The following is a 27,967-nucleotide window of genomic DNA, read 5'->3' on the forward strand; positions in this document are numbered from 1 at the left end:
TTATCTTGAACATAGTCTAAGTCCACTTTGAATATATTTGTGTTGTAGATCATGGCTCACGCTACAGTCATCCTGAATTTTAATACGTTCCTAGAGAAAGCTAAGTTGAAAGATGATGGAAGCAACTTTGTAGACTGGGCTCGTAATCTTAAGCTAATCTTACAAGCTGGGAAGAAGGATTATGTCCTTAATGCTGCGCTAGGAGATGAACCACCCGCTATGGCTGATCAGGATGTTAAGAACGCTTGGTTAGCACGTAAGGAGGACTACTCAATAGTTCAATGTGCAGTCTTGTATGGCTTAGAACAGGGACTTCAACGTCGCTTTGAGCGTCATGGAGCATTTGAGATGTTCCAGGAGTTGAAGTTTATCTTTCAGAAGAACGCCCGGATCGAGAGGTATGAGACCTCCGATAAATTCTATGCTTGCAAGATGGAGGAAAACTCGTCTGTCAGTGAACATGTGCTCAAAATGTCTGGGTACTCAAACCGTCTAGCTGAGCTGGGGATTGAACTCCCGCAAGAGGCTATCACTGACAGAATCCTTCAATCACTGCCGCCAAGCTATAAAGGCTTTGTGTTGAACTACAACATGCAAGGGATGAATAAGTCTCCCGGCGAGTTGTTTGCGATGCTGAAAGTCGCAGAGTCTGAACTCCGTAAAGAGCATCAAGTGTTGATGGTGAATAAGACCACTAGTTTCAAGAGAAACGGCAAAGGCAAGAAGGGTAATTCGAAGAAGAGCGGCAAGCCTGTTGCCAATCCGACAAAGAAACCCAAAGCCGGACCTAAGCCTGAAACGGAGTGTTACTATTGCAAGGGTATGGGTCACTGGAAGCGCAATTGCCCCAAGTATCTGGTAGATAAGAAGGCGGCCAAAGAAAAATCAGGTATATTTGATATACATGTTATTGATGTGTACTTAACCGGCTCTCGTAGTAGTGCCTGGGTATTCGATACCGGTTCTGTTGCTCATATTTGCAACTCGAAACAGGAACTGCGGAATAGACGAAGGCTGGGGAAAGATGAAGTGACGATGCGCGTAGGAAATGGTTCCAAGGTTGATGCAATCGCCGTCGGCACAGTTTCACTTCAGTTACCATCAGGATTAGTGATGAACTTAAATCATTGTTATTTAGTGCCTGCATTGAGCATGAACATTATATCTGGATCTTGTTTATTGCGAGACGGTTACTCTTTTAAGTCAGAGAATAATGGTTGTTCTATTTCTTTGAGTAACATCTTTTATGGTCATGCACCTAATGTGAGAGGATTGTTCATATTGAATCTTGATAGCGATACACATATACATAACATTGAGACCAAAAGAGTTAGAGTTAACAATGATAGCGCCATATTTTTGTGGCACTGCCGCTTAGGTCATATTGGTGTAAAGCGCATGAAGAAACTCCATGCTGATGGACTTTTGGAGTCACTTGACTTTGATTCACTTGACACGTGCGAACCATGCCTCATGGGCAAGATGACTAAGACTCCATTCTCCGGAACAATGGAGCGTGCAAGTGACTTGTTGGAAATCATACATACCGATGTGTGTGGTCCGATGAGCGTGGAGGCACGCGGCGGATATCGTTATTTTCTCACCTTCACTGACGATTTGAGTAGATATGGTTATGTCTACTTGATGAAGCACAAGTCTGAAACATTTGAAAAGTTCAAGCAATTTCAGAGTGAAGTGGAAAATCATCGTAACAAGAAGATCAAGTTCCTACGGTCTGATCGTGGGGGTGAATATCTGAGTTTCGAGTTTGGTACTCACTTAAGACAATGTGGAATTGTTTCACAGTTAACACCGCCTGGAACACCACAGCGTAATGGTGTGTCCGAACGTCGTAATCGTACTCTATTAGAGATGGTGCGATCTATGATGTCTCTTACTGATTTGCCGTTATCGTTTTGGGGCTATGCATTAGAAACAACTGCATTCACTTTAAATAGGGCACCATCAAAATCCGTTGAGACGACACCATACGAACTGTGGTATGGCAAAAGGCCAAAGTTGTCGTTTCTTAAAGTTTGGGGATGTGATGCTTATGTCAAAAAGCTTCAGCCTGAAAAGCTGGAACCCAAAGCGGAAAAGTGCGTCTTCATAGGTTACCCAAAAGAGACAGTTGGGTACACCTTCTATCTCAAATCCGAGGGCAAAGTGTTTGTTGCTAAAAACGGAGCTTTTCTCGAGAAGGAGTTTCTCTCGAGAGAATTGAGTGGGAGGAAGATAGAACTTGACGAGGTTGTCGAACCTCTCATCCCTCTGGATGGTGGCGCAGGGCAAGGGGAAACCTCTGTCGTTGCGACGCCGGTTGAGGAGGAAGTTAATGATGATGATCATGAAACTCCAGTTCAAGTTTCTGTCGAACCACGCAGGTCGACGAGACCACGTGCTGCTCCAGAGTGGTACGGTAATCCCGTCTTATCAGTCATGTTGTTAGACAACAATGAACCTACAAATTATGAAGAAGCAATGGTGGGCCCAGATTCCAACAAATGGCTAGAAGCCATGAAGTCCGAGATAGGATCCATGTATGAGAACAGAGTGTGGACTTTGGAGGTACTACCTGAGGGCCGCAAGGCTATTCAGAACAAATGGATCTTTAAGAGGAAGACGGACGCTGACGGCAATGTGACCGTTTATAAAGCTCGACTTGTGGCAAAAGGTTTTTCACAAGTTCAAGGAGTTGACTACGATGAGACATTCTCACCCGTAGCGATGCTTAAGTCCGTCAGAATTATGTTAGCAATAGCTGCATTTTTCGATTATGAAATCTGGCAGATGGATGTCAAAACGGCGTTCCTTAACGGTTTCCTTAAGGAAGAGTAGTATATGATACAACCTGAATGTTTTGTCGATCCTAAGAATGCTAACAAGGTGTGCAATCTCCAGCGATCCATTTATGGACTGGTGCAAGCATCTCGGAGTTGGAACAAACGCTTTGATGAGGTGATCAAAGCATTTGGGTTTATACAAGTGGTTGGAGAATCTTGTATTTACAAGAAAGTGAGTGGGAGCTCTATGGCGTTTCTAATATTATATGTGGATGACATATTGCTGATTGGAAACAACGTGGAGTTTTTAGAGAGCATAAAGGATTACTTGAATAAAAGTTTCTCTATGAAGGACCTAGGAGAAGCTGCCTACATTCTAGGCATTAAGATCTATAGGGATAGATCAAAACGCCTAATAGGACTTTCACAAAGCACATACCTTGATAAAGTTTTGAAGAGGTTCAAAATGGAACAGTCCAAGAAAGGGTTCTTGCCAGTTTTACAAGGTACGAGATTGAGTAAGACTCAGTGCCCAGCAACTGATGAAGATAGAGAGCATATGCGCTCCGTCCCCTATGCTTCAGCCATAGGTTCAATCATGTATGCAATGCTGTGCACTAGACCGGATGTTAGCCTGGCCATAAGTATGGCAGGTAGGTTCAAGAGTAATCCAGGAGTGGATCACTGGACAGCGGTCAAGAATATCCTGAAGTACCTGAAAAGGACTAAGGAGATGTTTCTCGTGTATGGAGGTGACGAAGAGCTCGCCGTAAAAGGTTACGTCGATGCAAGCTTTGACACAGATCCGGACGACTCTAAGTCGCAAACCGGATACGTATTTATTCTTAATGGGGGTGCGGTAAGCTGGTGCAGTTCCAAGCAAAGCGTCGTAGCAGATTCTACATGTGAAGCGGAGTACATGGCTGCCTCAGAGGCGGCTAAGGAGGGTGTCTGGATGAAGCAGTTCATGATGGATCTTGGAGTGGTGCCAAGCGCACTGAATCCAATAACCTTGTTCTATGACAACACGGGTGCCATTGCCTTAGAAAAGGAACCACGATTTCACAAGAAGACCAGACACATCAAACGACGCTTCAACCTCATCCGTGACTACGTCGAGGGAGAGGACGTAAATATATGCAAAGTGCACACGGATCTGAATGTAGCAGACCCGCTGACTAAACCTCTTCCACGGCCAAAGCATGATCAACACCAGAACTGTATGGGTGTTAGATTCATTACAATGTAATTCACATGATGATGTGAGGGCTAGATTATTGACTCTAGTGCAAGTGGGAGACTGTTAGAATTATGCCCTAGAGGCAATAATAAATATAGTTATTATTATAATTCCTGTATCAAGATGATCATTCATTATCCATGCTATAATTGTATTGAATGAAGACTCATTTACATGTGTGGATACATAAGCAAAACACCGTCCCTAGCAAGCCTCTAGTTGGCTAGCCAGTTGATCAAAGATAGGCAGTGTCTTCTGATTATGAACAAAGTGTTGTTGCTTGATAACTGGATCACGTCATTAGGAGAATCACGTGATGGACTAGACCCAAACTAATAGACGTAGCCTGTTGATCATGTCATTTTGTTGCTACTGTTTTCTGCGTGTCAAGTATTTATTCCTATGACCATGAGATCATATAACTCACTGACACCGGAGGAATGCTTTATGTGTATCAAACGTCGCAACGTAACTCGGTGACTATAAAGATGCTCTACAGGTATCTCCGAAGGTGTTAGTTGAGTTAGTATGGATCAAGACTGGGATTTGTCACTCCGTGTGACGGAGAGGTATCTCGGGGCCCACTCGGTAATACAACATCACACACAAGCCTTGCAAGCAATGTGACTTAGTGTAAGTTGCGGGATCTTGTATTACGGAACGAGTAAAGAGACTTGCCAGTAAACGAGATTGAAATAGGTATGCGGATACTGACGATCGAATCTCGGGCAAGTAACATACCGAAGGACAAAGGGAATGACATACGGGATTATATGAATCCTTGGCACTGAGGTTCAAACGATAAGATCTTCGTAGAATATGTAGAATCCAATATGGGAATCCAGGTCCCGCTATTGGATATTTACCGAGGAGTCTCTCAGGTCATGTCTACATAGTTCTCGAACCCGCAGGGTCTGCACACTTAAGGTTCGACGTTGTTTTATGCGTATTAGAGTTATATGGTTGGTTACCTAATGTTGTTCGGAGTCCCAGATGAGATCACGGACATCACGAGGGTTTCCGGAATGGTCCGGAAACGAAGATTGATATATAGGATGACCTCATTTGATTACCGGAAGGTTTTCGGAGTTACCGGGAATGTACCGGGAATGACGAATGGGTTCCGGGAGTTCACCGGGGGGGGGGGGGGTGGCAACCCACCCCGGGGAAGCCCATAGGCCATCAGGGTGGCGCACCAGCCCTTAGTGGGCTGGTGGGACAGCCCAAGAGGGCCCTATGCGCCTAGGAAAGAAAATCAAAGAGAAAAAAAGGGAGGTGGGAAGGGAAGGAAGGACTCCCACCCACCAAACCAAGTCCAACTCGGTTTGGGGGGGGGGGAGCCTTCCCCCTTGGACTCGGCCGACCCCCTTGGGGCTCCTTGAGCCCCAAGGCAAGGTCCCCTCCCTCCCACCTATATATACGGAGGTTTTAGGGCTGATTTGAGACGACTTTTCCACGACAGCCCGACCACATACCTCCACGGTTTTTCCTCTAGATCACGTTTCTGCGGAGCTCGGGCAGAGCCCTGCTGAGACAAGGTCATCACCAACCTCCAAAGCACCGTCACGCTGCCGAAGAACTCTTCTACCTCTCCATCTCTCTTGCTGGATCAAGAAGGCCGAGATCATCGTCGAGCTATACATGTGCTCAACGCGGAGGTGCCGTCCGTTCGGTACTAGATCGTGGGACTGATCGCGGGATTGTTTGCGGGGCGGATCGAGGGACGTGAGGACGTTCCACTACATCAACCGCGTTCACTAACGCTTCTGCTGTACGATCTACAAGGGTACGTAGATCACTCATCCCCTCTCGTAGATGGACATCACCATGATAGGTCTTCGTGCGCGTAGGAAAATTTTTGGTTCCCATGCGACGTTCCCCAATAGATTGTGGGCCCCGTGTAGCTCTCCTGGCTTGGCCCTCAAGCCCCCTGATCTTCTTCCGTTCGGGAAAAATTTATTTCGCGGATTTTATTCCGTTTGGACTCCGTTCCAAAATCAGATCTGAAAAGAGCCAAAAAATAGAAAAAACAGGAACTGGCACTTGGCACTGAATTAATAAGTTAGTCCCAAAAAAGATGTAAAAGGTACATAAAACATCCAAAGATGACAAGATAACAGCATGAAACCATCAAAAATTATAGATACGTTTGAGAAGTATCAAGCATCCCCAAGCTTAACTCTTGCTCGTCCTCGAGTAGGGACGTGATAAACAATGAATTTTTGATGCTTTCATGCTACCTAGCATAGATGTCCTTTGTAACTCCTCTTATGTGACGTGAATGTTCAGATCCATTAGATTCAAAAGAATAGTTTGCTATTGATGTGGAAACAATAATACTTCAAGCAAACTAGCAAGGTAATCATGAGCTTTCAAAATAACAAGGCCAAAAGAAAGTTATCCCTACGAAAGCATATAGTCTGGCTATGCTCTATCATCATTGCACAACGAGTTTAAATCATGCACAACCCCGGTATTGGCCAAGTAATTGTTTTCACACCTTTACTTTCTCAAACCTTTTCAACTCTCACGCAATACATGAGCATGAGCCATGGTTTTAGCACTATAAGTGGTGTGGAGTGTGGTGGAGGTTGCAAGAAAAACAAGGAGAAAATGGTCACATTAACAAGGCATATCAATGAGCTGTGGAGATGTTCATCAATAGATATCAATGTGAATGAGTAGGGATTGCCATACAAATTATGCACTAGAGCTAAGAGTATGTGAAAGATCTTAAAGAAAACTAGTGGGTGTGCATCCAACTTGCTTGCTCACGAAGATCTAAGGCAATTTTGAGGAAGCCTATCATTGGAATATACAAGCCAAGTTATATAATGAAAATTTCCCACTAGCTATAAGGTGGTAACAAAACTAGAGACTCTCAATCATGAAGGTCATGGTGCTTAATATGCACAAGTGTGGAAAGGTGGTAGCATTGTCCCTTCTCTCTTTTTCTCTCATCATTTTTTTTGGTGGGCTCTTTGGCCTCTTTTTTTTGGTGGGCATCTTTGGCCTCTTTTATTTCCTCACATGGCACAATGCTCCATCAATGATGATCATCACACTTTCAACTCAAAACTTAGAGCAACGATGACTCTATATGGAATGCCTTCGGTAGTGTACCGTGACAATGATCTAGCATGGCATAGACATTAATGGAAACATCATGCTAGCTATCTTACGATCATGCAATAGCAATTTAGAAGTGGTGGCACATGTCATGGTGGTAGTTTCATGGAAATATATCTCGGAATGACTTTGAAAAAGCTGTAGTAGGTAGGTATGGTGGCTGTTTTGAGGGAGGCTAATGGTGGGTTTTGAGCACCGGCGAAAGTTGCACGGCACTAAGAAGATAGTGATGGTGGAAGGTGAAAGTGCATCTAAACCATGGACTAAACATTAGTCATGAAGAAATCATATACTTGTTGCAAAAGTTTTATTAGTAATCTAAACAAAGCATTCAACGCATACTCCAAGGGGAAGGGTTGGCAGGTATAAACCATCGCGCGATCCCGACCGCCATGCAAAGGATGACAATCAATAGACTAATCATGCTCAGATTTCAGCACATAGCGGTTCACCATACGTGCATGCTACGGGAATCACTAACTTCAACACAAGTATTTCTAGATCCACAACAGCTTACTAGCATAACTTCAATATTACCACAACCACAACTCAAAAATAATTGAGATGAATCAAACTTCTCTAACTATTCAATGCACATGAAGGTGGAAGTTTTCGTATCCCTTTGGATAACTACCCCTTTTGAGACTACTTTTATAGCAAAGATCAACTACCAAGCCACGCACCGCCGTGCTCTAAAAGATAAAAGTGAAGCACATAGAGCAAAAACATCTAGCTCAAAAGATATTAGTGAAGCACATGTGAGCTGAATTGTCTACCAAAGGATATAAGTGAAGCTCGACAAAATCATGGTGAGTGCATGTTTCTCTCTCTAGGTGTGCAGCAAGGATGATTGTGACACAACAGAAATAAAAGACTCCTACGATACAAGACGCTCCAAGCAAAACACATAACATGTGGTGAATAAAAATATAGCCCCAAGTAACGTTACCGATGGATTTGAAGACGAAAGAGGGGATGCCTTCCCGGGGCATCCCCAAGCTTGAGCTCTTGCCACTCTTTATCCTTTTGTCCATAAGAACTTCACCCAAAACTTGAAAACTTCACAACACGAAACTTAAACAGAAACTCGTGATAACATTAGTATAAGAAAGCAAACCACCACTTCCTTAGGTACTGTAGCAAACTTAAATTCTACTTATGCTGATGTTGGGTTACTGTATTTTCAATCTTCCATGGCTAATACCCCCTGATACTATCGATAGTTTCATCAAAATAAGCAACCAACACAACAAAAACAGAATCTGTTAACAGCAGACCAGTCTGTAGCAATCTGTATACTTCGTATACTTCTGGTACTTCACAAATTCTGAAAAATTACGACAGTCTGAAGAATTTGCGTAGGAATCATCAGCAAAAAGAATCAACTCAAAAGCTCTTACAGAAAAAAACGAATATTCTTTTCGTGAGCAGAAAGTTTCTATCTTTCCCAGCATGACCAAACGATCATCCCCAAGACTAATCATAACGGTTTTGCTTGGCACAAACGCAAAAAGAAACACAAAAAACACAATCATAACAGAATTATGAAAGTGTGGAAAACACAAAACAGAAAGAAAAAAGGATAGATTCGTTGGGTTGCCTCCCAACAAGCGCTTTTATTTTAACGCCCTTAGCTAGGCAAAAGGTGATGGAATCACGCATAGTCATCTTTGGTGCTCAAACCATAAGTAGCCATCATCATAGATTCATAAGGCAATCTTATTTTCTTTTTAGGAAAGTGCTCCATGCCCTTCTTTAAAGGAAATTGAAATCTAATATTCCCTTCCTTCATATCGATGATAGCACCAATAGTCCTTAGGAAAGGTCTACCAAGAATAATGGGGCTGCAATCTATGTCAAGTACAATGAAATCCACGCGTACATAGTTCTTATTTGCAAGAATAAGAACATCATCGATACTTCCCATGGGTTTCTTGACAGTAGAATCCGCAAGATGCAAATTAAGAGCGCACTCTTCAATCTCATGAAAACCAATAATATCACATAAAGACTTTGGAATCGCGGAAACACTAGCACCCAAATCACACAAAGCATTGCACTCATAGTTTGTGATCTTGATTTTGATAGTAGGTTCCCACTCATCATGAAGTTTTCTAGGTATAGAGATTTCTAATTCGAGCTTCTCTTCAAGAGATTTCATCATAGCATCTACCATATGCGAGGTAAAGGCTTTGCTTTGGCTATAAGCGTGTGGAGAGTTTGCAATGGATTGCATCAAAGAAATGCATTCAAACAAGGAGCAATTATCATAATTGAATTCCTTGAAATCCAAAGTGCGAGTTTCATTACTACCCAAATTTTTTATTTCTTCTACTCTACTCTCCACACATTTATCATTAAAATGGGTGGACTCCGAATCATTGGGGCGTTTTTCAACCAAAGTGGATTCATATCCAGCCCCTTCATCAATAGGTTTGACACGCGAAAACAAATATTCAAGAGGAGTCACACCAAGCACTTTAAGATCTTCATGATTTGCATCACTAGAACACACCCTTTTAAACCATTCATGCCTAGCGCGAATTTGGGCGGTTCTTTATTTGCTCTCATTCATGGAGATATGCCTAGCTTTCAAAGTTTCATCCAAGTTGACCTTGGGAGGAGCACATCTAACTTTCAAAGCATCAATATGACAAGACATCCTATCAACGCTTTTAGCCAAATCGTCTATTTTGAGTAGTTTTTCCTCTATGGACGCATTGAAAATCTTTTGAGAGTTGATGAACTCTTTGATATTACTCTCTAAATCAGAGGGTAATTTGTTGTGATTTCCATAAGTGTTGTTGTAGGAATTGCCATAATTGGTAGAGGAGTTACTAGGAAAAGGCATATGAACATAGTTTCCTCTAAAAGCATTGTTGTTGCCAAAATTGTTCCTACAAACAAAATTCACGTTCAAACTAGCGTTGCTACTCTCAATCAAGGAAGATAGTGGCATGTCATTAGGATCTAAAGGAGCGTTTCTACTAGCAACCAAATTCATCAACTCATCCATCTTAGCACTAAGCGAGTTAATTTCTTCTATAGCGTGTACCTTTTTGCTAGGAGGCGACCTTTCAATGTGCCACTGAGAGTAGTTGGTCATGATATTGTCTAGGAGTTTTGTAGCGTCTACTAACGTGATTTCCATGAACGTTCCACCTGAGGCGGTTTCCAAGATATTGCGAGAAGCGAAATTCAAGCCAACGTAAAAGATTTGTATAATCATCCACAAACTCAAGCCATGAGCGGGACAATTTCTAATCATAAGCTTCATCCTCTCCCAAGATTGTGCAACGTGTTCATGATCAAGTTGCTTGAAATTCATGATATCGTTACGTAAGGAGATGATCTTAGCCGGCGGAAAATACCTGTATATGTAAGCATCTTTGCACTTATCCCAAGAATCGATACTATTTTTAGGCAAAGAAGAAAACCAAGTTTTTGCGCGATCTCGCAACGAGAAAGGAAAAAGCTTCAAATTAATCACGTCATTATCCACATCTCTTTTCTTTTGCATATCGCAAAGCTCAATGAAGGTATTGAGATGGGATGCGGCATCTTCACTAGGAAGGCCAGAAAATTGCTCTTTCATAACCAGATTCAGCAAAGCTGCGTTGATTTCATACTATTCCGCACTAGTGGCGGGAGCAATCGGAGTACTCATAAAATCATTATTATTGGTACTCGAGAAGTCGCAGAGTTTGGTGTTTTCAGCCATGATGACTTCAACAAACAAACAAGCACACAAGCAAGCAAGAAAACCGGCAAAGGAAAACGGCAAAAAGGCAAAAAGCAAAAGAAAACGGCAAAGGAGAAAGGCAAATGGAAACGGCAAATGTGAAGTGGGGGAGAGGAAAACGAGAGGCAACTGGCAAAAAATTAAATGCAAGAGATGAGTTTGTGAGACCTACTTGGATAGATCTCTCCTTTCCCGTCAACGGCGCCAGAAATACTTCTGCTACTGCAACAAAAGACCTTCCAACGGCGCGAGAAACGTGCTGACGGGAGACTGTTCTTGTCTTGATACTCCTCAGCAACGGCACCAGGAATCCTTCTACTACGGCTACGCCTTAAGGGACTTCCTAGGCAAATATGCAAAGGATTTCCCCTGTGGCCTTGGAGCCTTCCTTTGGTGTTCCCTCGAAGCGGAAAGTGTGATGTAGCACAGCGGTGGTAAGTATTTCCCTCAGTTTGAGAACCAAGGTATCGATCCAGTGAAGGAGTATCACAAGTACCTGCACAAACACAAAAAGCTTCCTCCCAACGCTATGAAGGGGATGTCAATCCCTTATAGATTGTTCGCCAAGTGAGAACTGAAAGCAACAAAGTAACAAAGCAAAGTAAAAGAAAAAGTGGAAACGACAGGTGTGAATAGACCCGGGGGCCGTAGTGTTCACTAGTGGCTTCTCTCATGAAAGCAGGTAGACGGTGGGTGAACAAATTACTGTCGAGCAATTGATAGAACCGCGCAAAGTCGTGACGTCATCTATGGCAATGATTATATCTATAGGCATCACGTCCAAAACTAGTAGACCGATACTTTCTGCATCTACTATTATTACTCCACATGTCGACCGCTATCCAGCATGCATCTAGTGTATTAAGTCCAAAAGAACAGAGTAACGCCTTAAGCAAGATGACATGATGTAGATGGACAATCTCATATCTACGACAAAGCCCACCTTGTTACCCTTGATGGCAACTACACGATGTGTGCCTTGCTGCCCCTACTGTCACTGGGAAAGGTCACCACACGGTAAGAACCCAAAACCAAGCACTTCTCCCATTGCAAGAATCATTGATCTAGTTGGCCAAACAAAACCCAAGACTCGGAGAAACTTACAAGGATATCAAATCGTGCATATAAGAAATCAACAAAGACTCAAATATATATCATAGATAATCTGATCACAAATCCACAATTCATCGGATCTCGACAAACACACCGCCAAAGAGGATTACATCGGATAGATCTCCATGAAGATCATGGAGAACTTTGTATTCAGGCTCCAAGAGAGAGAACAAGCCATCTAGCTACTAACTACGGACCCGTAGGTCTGAAGTGAACTACTCATGAGTCATTGGAGGGGCGATGATGTTGATGTAGAAGCCCTCCAACTCCAAAGTCCCCTCCAGCAGGGCACCGGGAAGGGTCTCCAGATGAGATCTCGCGGAAACGAAAGCTTGCGGCGGCGGAAAAGTGTTTTCGTGGATTCCCTGATTTTTTCTGTATTTTAGGGAATATATATGCGAAGGAGCTAGGTCAGGGGGTGCCAGGGAGGCCACAAGCCTGCTAGCCGCCGCCCCCTGGTGGCGGCTAGGGGGCTTCTGGGCCCCCTGTAGCTCTCCTGGCTTGGCCCTCAAGCCTCCTGATCTTCTTCCGTTCGGGAAAAAATTATTTCGGGGATTTTATTCCGTTTGGACTCCGTTCAAAAATCACATTTGAAAAGAGCCAGAAACACAAAAAAACAGGAACTGGCACTTGGCACTGAATTAATAAGTTAGTCCCCAAAAAGATATAAAAGGTACATAAAACATGCAAAGATGACAAGATAACAACATGAAACCATCAAAAATTATAGATACGTTTGAGACGTATCAGTCATTTTTTATTGAATGGATAATTCAGAAAACATGGAAATAATGCTATATTTATTATTTTTCTAGTAAATAACATAAAGTAAAAGTTGGGAACAGAAGGTTGTGACTTCTAGATTCATCCATCGCATGGTCATCAAAAGAAATCCGTCAATGAGGTTGATCAAGTCTCCTTGACAAACTTTTTTCGAATCACATGAAACCAGAGAATTTTCGAATAATCACTAGGTTACCTCAAGGGGATATGCATATCCCCAATAACAAGTATATCATATTTCATCTTGAAAGTAGGTATAGGGAATTCAAAGCTTCCAATAGTAATTGATGAAGATATTTCAATAGCGTAAATGCAATGAACTCGATATTGTTTCTTCGGAAATTGCACCGTGTGCTCATTACCATTAACATGAAAAGTGGAATTGCCTTTGGTGCAATCAATCGCAGCCCCTGCAGTATTAGAAAAGGGTCTTCCAAGGATGACCGCCATGGCATCATCCTCGGGAATATCAAGAATAACAATGTCCGTTAAGATAGTAACGTTCGCAACCACAACAGGCACATCCTCGCAAATGCTGATAGGTAAAGCAGTTGATTTGTCAACCATTTGCAAAGAAATTTCAGTAGGTGTCAACTTATCCAATTCAAGTCTATGATATATAGAGAGAGGCATAACACTAACACCGGCTCCAAGATCACATAAAGCAGTTCTAACATAATTTCCTTTAATGAAGCAAGGTATAGTGGGCACTCCAGGATCACCTAGTTTCTTAGGAGTCCCATCCTCAAAAGTGCAATTAGCAAGCATGGTGGAAATCTCAACATCAGGTATCTTTTTTTTATTAGTCACAATATCTTTCATGTACTTAGCATAAGGAGACATTTTAAGCATATCAGTCAAACGCATTTGCAAAAAGATAGGTCTAATCATTTCAACAAAGCGCTCAAAATCCTCATCATCCTTTTTCTTGGACAGTTTGGGAGGAAAGGGCACAGGTTTCTGAACCCATGGTTCTCTTTCTTTACCGTGCTTCCTAGCAATAAAATCATTCTTATCGTATCTCTTGTTCTTAGGTTGTGGGTTATCAAGATCAACATCAGGTTCAATCTGCACATCATTATCATTACTAGGTCGAGCATCAACATGAACATCATTATAAATATTATCACTAGGCTCATGTTCATCACCACATTGTGTCTCGGCATCAGAAATAGAAACATCATTTGGATTCTCAGGTGTAACAGCAACAGGTTTGCTAGCATGCAAGTCCCTATCATCTTTCTTTTTCTTCCTATTACCAGGATGACTAGGTCCCTCACTATTAAATCTTTGGAATCTTGTTCAATTCTCTTAGGATGGCCCTCAGGATACAAAGGTTCCCGAGTCATTTACCACCCCTAGTAACAACTCTAACAAAATTGTCATTCACTTTATTAACCAAGTCATTTTGAGCCTTAAGTACTTGTTCTACTTGAGTAGTGACCATAGAAGCATGTTTACCAATAAGCTTAAGATCATTAACATTTCTATCCACACAAGCACTTATATAATTAATCATACGAGCATTTTGTTTCAGTTGTCTGCTAACATAATCATTAAAACTTTGTTGTTTGGCAACAAAGTTATCAAATTCATCTAAGCATAAGCTAGCAGGTTTATCATAAGGAATATCACTCTCATTGAATCTATGAAGAAAATTTACCTCTACTACCTGTGTCGGGTTATCAAGACCATGTATTTCTTCAATAGGTGGTAGATTCTTAACATCTTCAGATTTAATACCTTTCTCTTGGATAGATTTCTTGGCTTCTTGCATATCTTCAGGACTGAGGAATAGAATACCTCTTTTCTTCGGAGTTGGCTTCAGAGGTGGTTTGGGAATAGTCCAAGCATTATCGTTGCTCAAGATATTATTCAATAGAATTTCAGCTTGTTCCACAGTTCGTTCCCTGAAAACACAACCAGCACAACTATTTAGGTGGTCCCTAGAAGCATCGGTTAGTCCATTATAAAAGATATCAAGTATTTCATTTTTCTTAAGAGGGTGATCAGGCAAAGCATTAAGTAACTGGACAAGCCTATCCCAAGCTTGTGGGAGACTCTCTTCTTCAATTTGCACAAAGTTATATATATCTTGCAAGGCAGCTTGTTTCTTATGGGCAGGAAAAAAATTCTCAGAGAAGTAGTATATCATATCGTGTGGACTACGCACACAACCAGGAGGAAGAGAAGTAAACCAAGTTTTAGCATGACCCTATAGTGAGGAAGGAAACAACTTAAGTATATAGTAATAGCGAATTTTTTCCTCATTAGTGAATAGGGTGGCTATATCATTCGGGTTAGTAAGATGTGCTACAAAAGTTTTAGATTCATAACCATTAAAAGGATCAGATTCAACCAAAGTGATTAACTCAGGATCGATAGACAATTCATAATCCTTATCAATAACAAAGATGGGTGAAGTTGAAAACCTAGGATCGTATTTCATTCTAGCATTCAGAGATTTTTCTTTCCACTTGCGTAATAAATTCTCAAGATCATAGCTATCCTTACAAGCAAGAAAGTCTTTAGCTACCTCTACCTCCATAGATAGCCCTTAGGTATATTAGGCAATTCATATCTAGGAGAGCTAGGTTTAACAGGTGTAATAGCAGGTTCCATTTCAATAATTTCATCAGTTTCACAAGTATCATCAGATTCAGCAGTAACTCTAGCAATTTGTGCATCAAGAAATTCACCCAGTGGCATATCATTATCAAGCAAAGCATCATCATAAGCATCATGGATAACAGAAGTAGCATCATCAAGCACATGCGACAAATCAGAATTACTAATAGGTAGTAGTGTCGCAAATTTACTCATAACAGAAGGTGAATCAAGTGTAGAGCTAGATGGCAGTTCCTTACCTGTCCTCGTAGTTGAGGGCAAGACTTTAGCTTTTGGATCTCTCGGATTCCTCATAGTGATCAACAAGTATAAATCCCAAGTGACTCAAAGAATAGAGCTATGCTCCCCGGCAACGGCGCCAGAAAAAGGTCTTGATAACCCACAAGTATAGGGGATCGCAACAGTTTTCGAGGGTAGAGTATTCAACCCAAATTTATTGATTTGACACAAGGGGAGCCAAAAAATACTCTCGAGTATTAGAAGTTGAGTTGTAAATTCAACCACACCTAAAAGACTTAGTATCTGCAGCAAAGTTTTAGTAGCAAAGTAGTATGATAGTAACGGTAGCGGCGGTAACAATAGCAGTAGTAATTTGTATAGCAAGTGTGACAGCAGTAGCGATGAAGTAACTTAGCAAGGACTAGTATAGGAAAAGCTCATAGGCATTGGATCAATGATGGATAATTATGTCGGATGGCATTCATCATGTAAGAGTTATAACATAGGGTGATAAGCAACTAGCTCCAGTTCGTCAATATAACGTGCTTATGGAAAAGAACTTGCATGACATCTTTCGTCCATCCCTCCCCTGGCACCGGGGTCCGAATGGAAACTAAGGGATATTAAGGTCTCCTTTTAATAGAGAACCGGAACAAAGCATTAGCACATAGTGAATACATGAACTCCTCATACTATGGTCATCTCCGGGAGTGGTTCCGGCTATTGTCACTCCGGGGTTGCCGGGTCATAACACATAGTAGGTGACTACAACTTGCAAGATAGGATCAAGAACACACATATATTGATGAAAACATAATAGGTTCAAATCTCAAATCATGGCACTCGGGCCCTAGTGACAAGCATTAAGCATAGCAAAGTAGTAGCAACATCAATCTTAGAACATAGTGGATACTAGGGATCAAACCCCATCAAAACTAACTCGATTACATGATAGATCTCATCCAACCCATCACCGTCCAGCAAGCCTACGATGATATTACTCACGAACGATGGAGAGCATCATGGAATTGGCGATGGAGGATGGTTGATGATGACGACGACATCGATTTCCCCATCACCGTCCAGTTAGTTTTGATGGGGTTTGATCCCTAGTATCCACTATGTTCTAAGATTGATGTTGCTACTACTTTGCTATGCTTAATGCTTGTCACTAGGGCCCGAGTGCCATGATTTCAGATCTAAACCTATTATGTTTTCATCAATATATGTGTGTTCTTGATCCTATCTTGCAAGTTGTAGTCACCTACTATGTGTTATGACCCGGCAACCCCGGAGTGACAATAGCCGGAACCACTCCCGGAGATGAACATAGTATGAGGAGTTCATGTATTCACTATGTGCTAATGCTTTGTTCGGGTTCTCTATTAAAAGGAGACCTTAATATCCCTTAGTTTCCATGAGGACCCCGCTTCCACGGGAGGGATGGACAATAGATGTCATGCAAGTTCTTTTCCATAAACACCTATGACTAAATACGGAATACATGCCTACATTACATTGACGAACTCTAGCTAGTTGCATATCACCCTATGTTATAACTGTTACATGATGAATGTCATCCGACATAATTATCCATCACTGATCCAATGCCTACGAGATTTTTCCTATACTCGTCCTTGCTATGTTACTTTACCGCTACTGTTGTCACACTTGCTATACAAATCACTACTGCTACTGTTACCGCCGCTATCGTTACTATAATACTAATTTGCTACTAAAACTTTGTTGCAGATACTAAGTCTTTTTAGGTGTGGTTGAATTGAAAACTCAGCTGCTAATACTCGAGAATATTCTTTGGCTCCCCTTGTGTCGAATCAATAAATTTGGGAATACTCTACCCTCGAAAACTGTTGCGATCCCCTATACTTGTGGGTTATCCAGACCTTTTTCTCGCGCCGTTGCCAGGGAACATAGCTCTATTCTCTGAGTCACTTGGGATTTATATCTGTTGATCAGTGTGAGGAATCCAAGAGATACAAAAACTAAAGTCTTGCCCTCAACTACGAGGACACGTAAGGAACTGCCATCTAGCTCTGCACTTGATTCACCTTCAGTTATGAGTAAATTTGCGACACCACCACCTACTAGTAATTCTGATATGTCACCTGTGCTTGATGATGCTACTTCTGCTATCCATGATGCTTATGATGATGCTTTGCTTGATAATGATATGCCACTAGGTGAATTTCTTGATGCACAAATTGCTAGAGTTACTGCTGAATCTGATGATACTTCTGAAATTGATCAAATTATTGAAATGGAACCCGCTGTTTCACTTGTTAGACCTAGCTCTCCTAGATATGAATTTCCTAATATACCTAAGGGTTATGTTATGGAGGGAGAGGTAGCTGAAGACTTTCTTGCTTGTAAGGATAGCTACGATCTTGAGAATTTATTACGCAAGTGGAAAGAAAAATCTCTGAATGCTAGAATGAAATATGATCCTAAGTTTGCTACTTCACCCATCTTTGTTACCGATAAGGATTATTAATTCTCTGTCGATCCTGAGTTAATCACTTTGGTTGAATTTGATCTTTTTCATGGTTATGAATCTGAATCTGTTGTAGCACATCTTACTAAACTGAATGATATAGCCACCCTATTCAGTAATGAGGAAAAAAATCGCCATTACTATGTCCTTAAGTTGTTTCCTTTCTCACTAAAGGGTGATGCTAAAACTTGGTATACTTCTCTTGCTCCTAGTTGTGTGCGTAGTCCCCAGGATATGATATACTACTTCTCTGAGAAATATTTTCCTCCCCATAAGAAACAAGCTGACTTGCAGGATATATATATCTTTGTGCAAATTGAAGAAGAGAGTCTCCCACAAGCTTGGGGGAGGCTTGTCCAATTACTTAATGCTTTGCCTGATCACCCTCTTGAGAAAAATGAAATTCTTGATATCTTTTATAGTGAACTAACCGATGCTTCTAGGGACCACCTAGATAGTTGTGCTGGTTGTGTTTACAGGGAAAGAACTGTGGAACAAGCTGAAACTCTATTGAATAATATCTTGAGAAATGATAATGCTTGGACTATTCCCGAACCACCTCTGAAGCCAACTCTGAAGAAAAGAGGCATTCTATTCCTCAGTCTTGAAGATATGTAAGAAGCCAAGAAATATATGCAAGAGAAAGGTATTAAGTTTGAAGATGTTAAGAATCTACCACCTATTGAAGAAATACATGGTCTTGATAACCCGACACAGGTAGTAGAGGTAATTTCTCTTCGTAGATTCAATGAGAGTGATATTCCTTATGATAAACCTGCTAGCTTATGCTTAGATGAATTTGATAACTTTGTTGCCAAACAACAAAGTTTTAATGATTATGTTAGCAGACAACTGAAACAAAATGCTCGTATGATTAATCATATAAGTGCTTGTGTGGATAGAAATGTTAATGATCTTAAGCTTACTGGTAAACATGCTTCTATGGTCACTACTCAATTAGAACAAGTACTTAAGGCTCAAAATGACTTGCTTAATGAGTTGAATGACAATTCTGTTAGAGTTGTTACTAGAGGTGGTAGAATGACTCGGGAACCTTTGTATCCTGAGGGCCATCCCAAGAGAATTGAACAAGATTCTCAAGGATATAATACTGATGCACCTAGTAATCCTGGTAATAGGAAGAAAAAGAAAGATGATAGGGACTTGCATGCTAGTAAACCTGTTGCTGTTACACCTGAGAATCCAAATGATGTTTCTATTTCTGATGCCGAGACACAATCTGGTGATGAACATGAGCCTAGTTATAATATTTATAATGATGTTCATGTTGATGCTCGACCTAGCAATGATAATGATGTGGAGATCGAACCTGCTGTTGATCTTGATAACCCACAACCTAAGAACAGGAGATATGATAAGAATGATTTTATTGCTAGGAAGCATGGTAAAGAAAGAGAACCATGGGTTCAGAAACCCATGCCCTTTCCTCCCAAACCGTCCAAGAAAAAGGATGATGAGGATTTTGAGCGCTTTGTTGAAATGATTAGACCTGTCTTTTTGCAAATGCGTTTGACTGATATGCTTAAAATGTCTCCTTATGCTAAGTACATGAAAGATATTGTGACTAATAAAAGGAAGATACCTGATGTTGAGATTTCCACCATGCTCGCTAATTACACTTTCAAGGGTGGGACTCCTAAGAAACTAGGTGATCCCGGGGTGCCCACAATACCTTCCTCCATTAAAGGGAATTATGTTAGAACTGCTTTATGTGATCTTGGAGCCGGTGTTAGTGTTATGCCTCTCTCTTTATATCGTAGACTTGAATTGGATAAGTTGACACCTACTGAAATTTCTTTGCAAATGGCCGACAAATCAACTGCTTTTCCTATCGGCATTTGCGATGATGTTCCTGTTGTGGTTGCGAACGTTACTATCTTAACGGACTTTGTTATTCTTGATATTCCCGAGGATGATGCCATGGCGGTCATTCTTGGAAGACCCTTTTTGAACACTGCAGGGGCTGTTATTGATTGCAACAAAGGCAATGTCACTTTCCATGTTAATGGTAATGAGCACACGGTGCACTTTCCGAAGAAACAATATCGAGTTCATTGCATTAAAGCTATTGAAAAATCTTCGTCAATTATTATTGGAAGCTTTGAATGCCCTACACCTGCTTTCAAGATGAAATACGATATACTTGTTGGGGATATGCACATCCCCATTGAGGTAACCTAGTGATTATTCGAAAATTCTCCGGTTTTATGTGATTCGAAAAAAGTTTGTCAAGTAGATTTGATCAACCTCATTGACGGATTTCTTTTGATGACCATGGGTCTGATGAATCTAGAAGACACAACCTTCTGTTCCCAACTCTTACTCTGTGTTATTTAGAAGAAAAATAAGAAATATAGCTTTATTTTCCTGTTTTCTGTTTTTTCCGTTCAATAGAAAAATGACCTGAAAATAAAAGTTCTCCAAATGCCCTAGAATTCAAGTATGATTTTTTCTGGAATATTAAAAAATTTCCGAGATAGATAACTAGTCAGGGGGATGCACCACTGGGGCACGAGCCCAGAAGGCACGACCCCCTAGGGCGCGCCTCGCAGGCTCGTGGGTCCCACGTGCCCCCCTCCACTTATTCTAGCACCCATCTCCTTCGTCTACCTCCAGAAAAAATCATTCCACATCTCAAACCTGTGTTCTTGCTCATTTTGCTGCACTTTTCGATCTCCTTGTGCAAAGCCCCATTTACCAAACTGTTTTTGGGAATTGTTCCTTGGTATGTGACTCCTCCATTGATCCAATTAGTTTTTGTTCTAGTGCTTTATTCGTTGCATATTATTGCTGCCTTGGTGACCCTGTTCTTGAGCTTTGCATGTTAATTTTAGTTGGTTCCAAGTAGTTTTGATGCGTGATATGGCCTCTAGGCACTTGTAGGAGTAGTTGCTATGAGTTTTGTTAAGCTTTGTTCACTTTTATTTTGAGTCACTAAAACTTTCAGAATTATTTCAGAAAAAGGAAGATGTTCAGGAAAAACTATCATGGTGGTTCCTCAAGCAAAAGGGGTCCCCGTCTCGCGATTCGGGAGCCCGATCCTTATCACCCGAGGAACGCACCGGTGCAACCATGTGAATGGCCTTCCGATGAATTCATGATTGATGCAGGTTTCAAGGACGAGTTTGATACATTTGTTCGCAACGCCGGGCTCGAAGAATTCATCTCCAATAAATGTGAACATTATACTACACTCACCGCCTCTTTTGTTCGTAGATTCAAATTTTCAGCTGACCGAGACACATCCATACTGTTTGATCTTTATGACAAATCGTATACTATGGATTTAGAGGATTTGAACAGAATATGCAAGATACCTGATTGGGGTAGTCCAATGACCATCCTAAGTCTTCGGTTAGAGATTTTATTTCTAGTATAATTGTTGGGGAAACTAGACATATTACGCAGGCTACCATGGGGAGTATTCATTTTCCTGCCTTATATTATTTTGCCCTCTTCATAGGTAGATGCATTAACGGCAAGCGTGCGCATAGTCACCTATGCACACCTGACCTTACTATTCTTAAGAGTGCAGTATGGGTGTTAGATTTATTACAATGTAATTCGCATGGTGATGTGAGGGCTAGATTATTGACTCTAGTGCAAGTGGGAGACTGTTGGAATTATGCCCTAGAGGCAATGATAATAAGTTATTATTATAATTCCTATTTGAAGATAATCATTTATTATCCATGCTATAATTGTATTGAATGAAGACTTAGATACATGTGTGGATACATAGATAAAACACTGTCCCTAGCAAGCCTCTAGTTGGCTAGCCAGTTGATCAAGGATCACGTCATTGGGAGAATCATGTGATGGACTAGACCAAAACTAATAGACGTAGCATGTTGATCGTGTCATTTTGTTGCTACTGTTTTCTGCGTGTCAAGTATTTATTCCTTTGACCATGAGATAATATAACTCACTAGCACCGGAGGAATGCTTTGTGTGTATCAAACGTCGCAACGTAACTGGGTGACTATAAAGATGCTCTACAGGTATCTCCGAAGGTGTTCGTTGAGTTAGTATGGATCAAGACTCGGATTTGTCACTCCGTGTGATAGAGTGGTATCTCGGGGCCCAGTCGGTAATACAACATCACACACAAGCCTTGCAAGCAATGTGACTTAGTGTAAGTTGTGGGATATTGTATTACAGATTGAGTAAAGAGACTTGCCGGTAAACGAGATTGAAATAGGTATGCGGATACTGACGATCGAATCTCGGGCAAGTAACATACCGAAGGACAAAGGGAATGACATACGGGATTATATGAATCCTTTGCACTGAGGTTCAAACGATAAGATCTTCGTAGAATATGTAGGATCCAATATGGGCATCCAGGTCCCGCTATTGGATATTGACCGAGGAGTCCCTCAGGTCATGTCTACATAGTTCTCGAACCCGCAGGGTCTGGACACTTAAGGTTCGACGTTGTTTTATGCGTATTTGAGTTATATGGTTGGTTACCGAATGTTGTTCAGAGTCCCGGATGAGATCACGGACGTCACGAGGGTTTCCGGAATGGTCGGGAGACGAAGATTGATATATAGGATGACCTCATTTGATTACCGGAAGGTTTTCGGAATTACCGGGAATGACGAATGGGTTCCGGATGTTCACCAGGGGGGGGCAGCCCACCCCGGGGAAGCCCATAGGCCTTAGGGGTGCCGCACCAGCCCTTAGTGGGCTGGTGGGCAAGCCCAAAGAGGCCCCTGCGCACAAAGTTGGACTAGGATTGGAGGAGGAATCCTCCTCCCCCCCTTCGGCCGAACCCCTTGGGGCTCCTTGAGGCCTAAGGCAAGGCCCCTCCCCTCCCACCTATATATACAGAGGTTTTAGGGCTGATTTGAGACAACTTTTTCACTGTAGCCCGACCACATACCTCAACGGTTTTTCCTCTAGATCGCGTTTCTACAGAGCTAGAGCGGAGCCCTGCTGAGATTAGATCACCACCAACCTCCGAAGCGCCGTCACGCTGCCGGAGAACTCATCCACCTCTCCGTCTCTCTTGCTGGATCAAGAAGGCCGAGATCATCGTCGAGCTGTACGTGTGCTGAACGCGGAGGTGTCGTCCGTTCGGCACTAGATCGGAGCGGATCGTGGGACGGATCGCGGGACGGTTCGTGGGATGGTTCGCGGGGCGGATCGAGGGACGTGAGGACGTTCCACTACATCAACCGCGTTTATTAACGCTTCTGCTGTGCGACCTACAAGGGTACATAGATCTGAAATTCCCCTCGTAGATGGACATCTCCATAATAGGTCTTCATGCGCATAGGAAATTTTTTGTTTCCCATGCGACGGTCCCCAACAGTGGTATCAGGGCTAGGTTCATGCGTAGATGTTATCTCGAGTAGAACACAAAAGTTTTTGTGGGCGGTGATGTGCGATTTGCTGCCCTCCTTAGTCTTTTCTTGATTCTGCAGTATTGTTGGATCGAAGCGGCTCGGACCGACATTACTCGTACGGTTACGAGAGAATGGTTTCATCGCTACGAGCAACTCCGTTTCTCAAAGATGACTGGCGAGTGTCGGTTTCTCCAACTTTAGTTGACTCGGATTTGACCGAGGAGGTCCTTGGATGAGGTTAAATAGCAATTCATATATCTCCGTTGTGGTGTTTGCGTAAGTAAGATGCGATCCTACTAGATACCCATGGTCACCATGTAAAACATGCAACAACAATTAGAGGACGTCTAACTTAGTTTTTGCAGGGTATGCTTGTGATATGATATGGCCAACGATGTGATGTGATATATTGTATGTATGAGATGATCATGTTGTAATAGTTAATATCGACTTGCACGTCGATGGTACGACAACAGGCAGGAGCCATAGGGTTGTCTTTAAACTAACGTTTGTGCTTGCAAATGCGTTTACTATTTTGCTAGGATGTAGCTTTAGTAGTAATAGCATGAGTAGCACGACAACCCCGATGGCGACACGTTTATGGAGATCATGGTGTGGAGCCGGTGACAAAGAAGATCATGCCTGTCACATCCCTGGAACCCTAACCAAGTATAGCATTGTGCTCATATCTTCTTTGCATTGCATCCAAGAAAATTGCAACAAGATCAAAGCAACTGGTGAAGCAAAACTCAAAAACCCTAGCCACTTCTCAAATTCAAAGAAATTCTAAACTTGTTCAAATCAATGAACCCAAAATGGCCTCAAGAAAAGTTCAACTTTTCTGATAAATCATGGAAGCAAATATGCAGTGAAGAAAACTATTTTCATAACACATTTGGCATTTTATTTAAATGCAAAAAGCTACTCGATTCAAGTTTAAATTTGAATTCAAAAATTAAAAGTTTTCAAAAATGTTGAAAACTTCATGAATGGTTGGATATATTCCAACTAATATTCTGGTGTGTTCAAAATAATTTTATAAACTATTTTGGAGCTGAAATAAATAGCAAACCAAAATAGTTAGCAAATCAGAAATCAAAACAAGAAAAAAAGGCAAAACACCTACGTGTCGCTTACCTGGCCCAGGCCCAGCTCCCGTGTCGTCTTCCTCCTCGCGAGTAGGAGCAGGAGGTGGCCGCCGCGATGCCCGGCGCCTCCACGCAGCTCCCTGCCTGCCTGGCCGCCACTTCGCGCTGGCACATGCGGGGATGACCTCCCCGAGCACGGCCCTATCCATTCCCGCGATCCATTCCTCCCCTCTCCTCTTGGTTGCCTAGATCCCCATTGCAACCATTGACAGGAGCTCGAGCTCGAGCTACCCTTGCCTCTAGCCACAAGATATCCCCCCTGAGTGTTCCATTCGCTCCGCCTCAACGAGCTGGTCATCCTTGCAGAAGCAGAAGATCCCTCGAGCCCTACAACGCCCACGGCACCGTCGTCTTCAAGCTTCGGCCGCCGGCGAGCTTCGTTTGATTCGTTGCCCACAGCGCCTCCCCGAGCCGTCTGAGCCTTCCACTGCACTCCCCGTGAGCCTAGCAAGCTTTTCCCCAAGTTTCCCCCTTCGATCTCTTCCTCTAGGCCTAGTTCCACCGGAGCCCGACGAGGACCCCCGCTGTAGCTCGTCGCCGGTGACCCTACGGTGACCGGCTGGTCCATCTAAGGCCTGCACCAGCTTCAGCTCGTCGCGTAGATGCTTTAGGATCCTAGCCCCGCGCAATTTGACCTTGTTTTCGATGACCTCGACGATGGCCGAGCTTCGGTCGCCGCCGAGCTCGTCGCCAGCGTCGATTCCGGCCACCCAAGCCCCTGGGGTTTGCTCCATCGTGCGCGCCGTCGAGTGGTCGTTCTCCCTGTGGCTTCCGCCGTGCGATTGGTCGTCGGAGACGCGTTTTCGATGCCCTCCGCCGTCTCTGGTGTCGCCAGAGGCTCACCGCTGGCGAGGACGAACTCACCGCCGGTGGATCTCTGCTGGCCTGAGCCACTGACACGTGGGGCCAGCCTCTCGATGTTTTGGGTTAATAAAAATAAAATTAATTAATCTAATAAGTCACTGACATGTGGGTCGAGTGTTGCTAATTAGCTAATTAAGTTTAAAACTAATCTAAAACTGACCAGAGTCACTAACCAGTGGGTCCCATTGGTCAGGTTTGACTTTCAACGGCCAGTTGGACCTGCTGATGCCATGTTGACGCAATAAGTAGCTTTTCTGTTTTAAAAGAATTCCAGAAAATGTCCAAAACTTCTAAAATCATAGAAATTAATCTGTAACTCCAATGAAAATATTTTATATATGAAAAAGTATCACAAAAATCCAAGGAATCTGAATATGTCATTTTCAAACATGTTTGAAAATGTTACTGGACCAAACATGTAGAATAATGAATAGGTTAAATTTAATAATTGCTTTGGAGTTGGAATTCAAAAATCATTTGGATCCCACTTCAAATGCTATGATCAAATAGTGCCCAATCAGAACCAGCAATTTAACATATCATTCCCATGCATGTTAAAACAAGTTGATGTGAGCATCAGGTCGAATCAATTAAAATGGTATTCGAGAATACCTCGTTGGAAGTGATATTTGAATCTGATTCAAATCCACTTCAACCTAATAATGGTAGCTACATTAGCATACCACCTTGCATCTCATGCCATGCTCATGCATCATTTTGTTGCATATGATTGTTATTGATTGATGTCATTTCTATCGGTAGGCTCCGCTCCTCCGGATTCCATTGAATATCCGACTAACGGATATTGTCCCTCTTCTGAGCAACAAGGCAAGCAGCCATTTTGATCATCCCGATAAATCCCAAGTTCTCGCTCCTGCACTTACTTATTGCATTAGAATCAAATGCTTCAAATGCTTTTGTAACGTTAGTTGAACCCACTTCCTTTGCATGACCTGTCTTTGTCACAGTAAATAGCTGAACCTTGCAACCTAGCATACCTGGTAGATGCTTGAGCCATGAAGTGCCTTATCCTGCTATGCATGCTATGCTTAGAGTTGTGTATGGTCTGTCATCTGGGAGTTGAACAGAATTGTGAGAATGTGTTCAGTAAGTAAAGGTTGTGTGTTGAACCTGATTTGGTAAAGGTACCGGTGAAAGGCTGTGTAGGAGTACATGGCGGGTTGTTTCATTGGAACCGTCCTTAGGAACTGAGTTCCGTGTATGTAATCCAAGACGAGATACTACCACATGTTGGGCCCTGAAATATGACCCCGCTCGACTTATTAATCGTCTAGTACTCGGTCCAGGAGTTGCAAGTAGTTTGTGGTGTTCATAGTCATGCTCGAGGCCATGCATAGTGCTGACCTGAGAGGTGGGCTGTGATGCAGTAGGCAGTGGAACGGTGTACCAAGTGGCACTGGATGGTGGGCTTGGGAACCCTGCGCACATTGTTTGGGGCCGTGGTGGAAACCTTGGCCGGACTTCCGTGCGGGTTACCCTCAGATAGGCGATTGACCTGGACTAAGTATTAGTGTGGTTAACGGTCGTGGCCGACTCCCTCGCTGGGCTTCCGCTTGAAGGTTGCCGAGGTGCATGACGTGCACATGGTGATAAGTGGCGAGAGTGTGTGTGAAGAAGTACACCCCTGCAGGGTTATGATCTATTCGAATAGCCGTTCCACGGATATGGACTACTTGGAGACATATGTTGTTCATAGATAACTTTAATGGCTACTCATAAAATTGTCAAGATAAGCGTGAGTGTCTTGGATGACATTTCCGTATGGAGACGGAATGATTCCACGATGGAGTATTGTTGTGGTGTTAGAGGACTCGTGTGCGAGAAATCAAGTTGTCAAAATTATTTAAAAATGCAAGTTGTCTAGCCACGAGTCAAATGTTGGCTTTCCGCATGAAACCCCACAATTCCTTATTGATAAATTGCATGAGTAGATAGTTATCCTAAAGTCTTGCTGAGTACTCCTGTACTCATGTTTTCTTAATAATTTGTTGATGAGGTTGTTAATGACCCTAATGGAGGGTTCTTCCTAGACATCGACGACGACGAGTAGCTGGTATCCCAACTACGATCTGGCCCTAGGGTGGGTGTGTAGTATAGTCAGGCCATGTGCCTTCTAGTTTCATCTGTCTGTACTCAGACAGTTTATCTACTTCCGCTGGCTTGTAACTTGAATGACTGCTATGATGGGTCGTGAGACCCCTACTGTGTAATATTATGTGTGAGGCTCTTCCGAGCCTTTTATATAAAGCTTGTATGTTTATGGTTATGTTGTGATGCCATCGATGTATCTATACATATCAGTATGCCATGCGTACGTATGACGTACTTGATATGTATGGGGTTCGATTACCTAGCCGTAGGCTTTAGTAGCATTCCTTACAGGGAAATGCCCCTTTGTGATCCAACGAGC

Source organism: Hordeum vulgare, chromosome 7H, assembly GCF_904849725.1.
Source record: "Hordeum vulgare subsp. vulgare chromosome 7H, MorexV3_pseudomolecules_assembly, whole genome shotgun sequence".
Lineage (NCBI taxonomy): Eukaryota > Viridiplantae > Streptophyta > Magnoliopsida > Poales > Poaceae > Hordeum > Hordeum vulgare.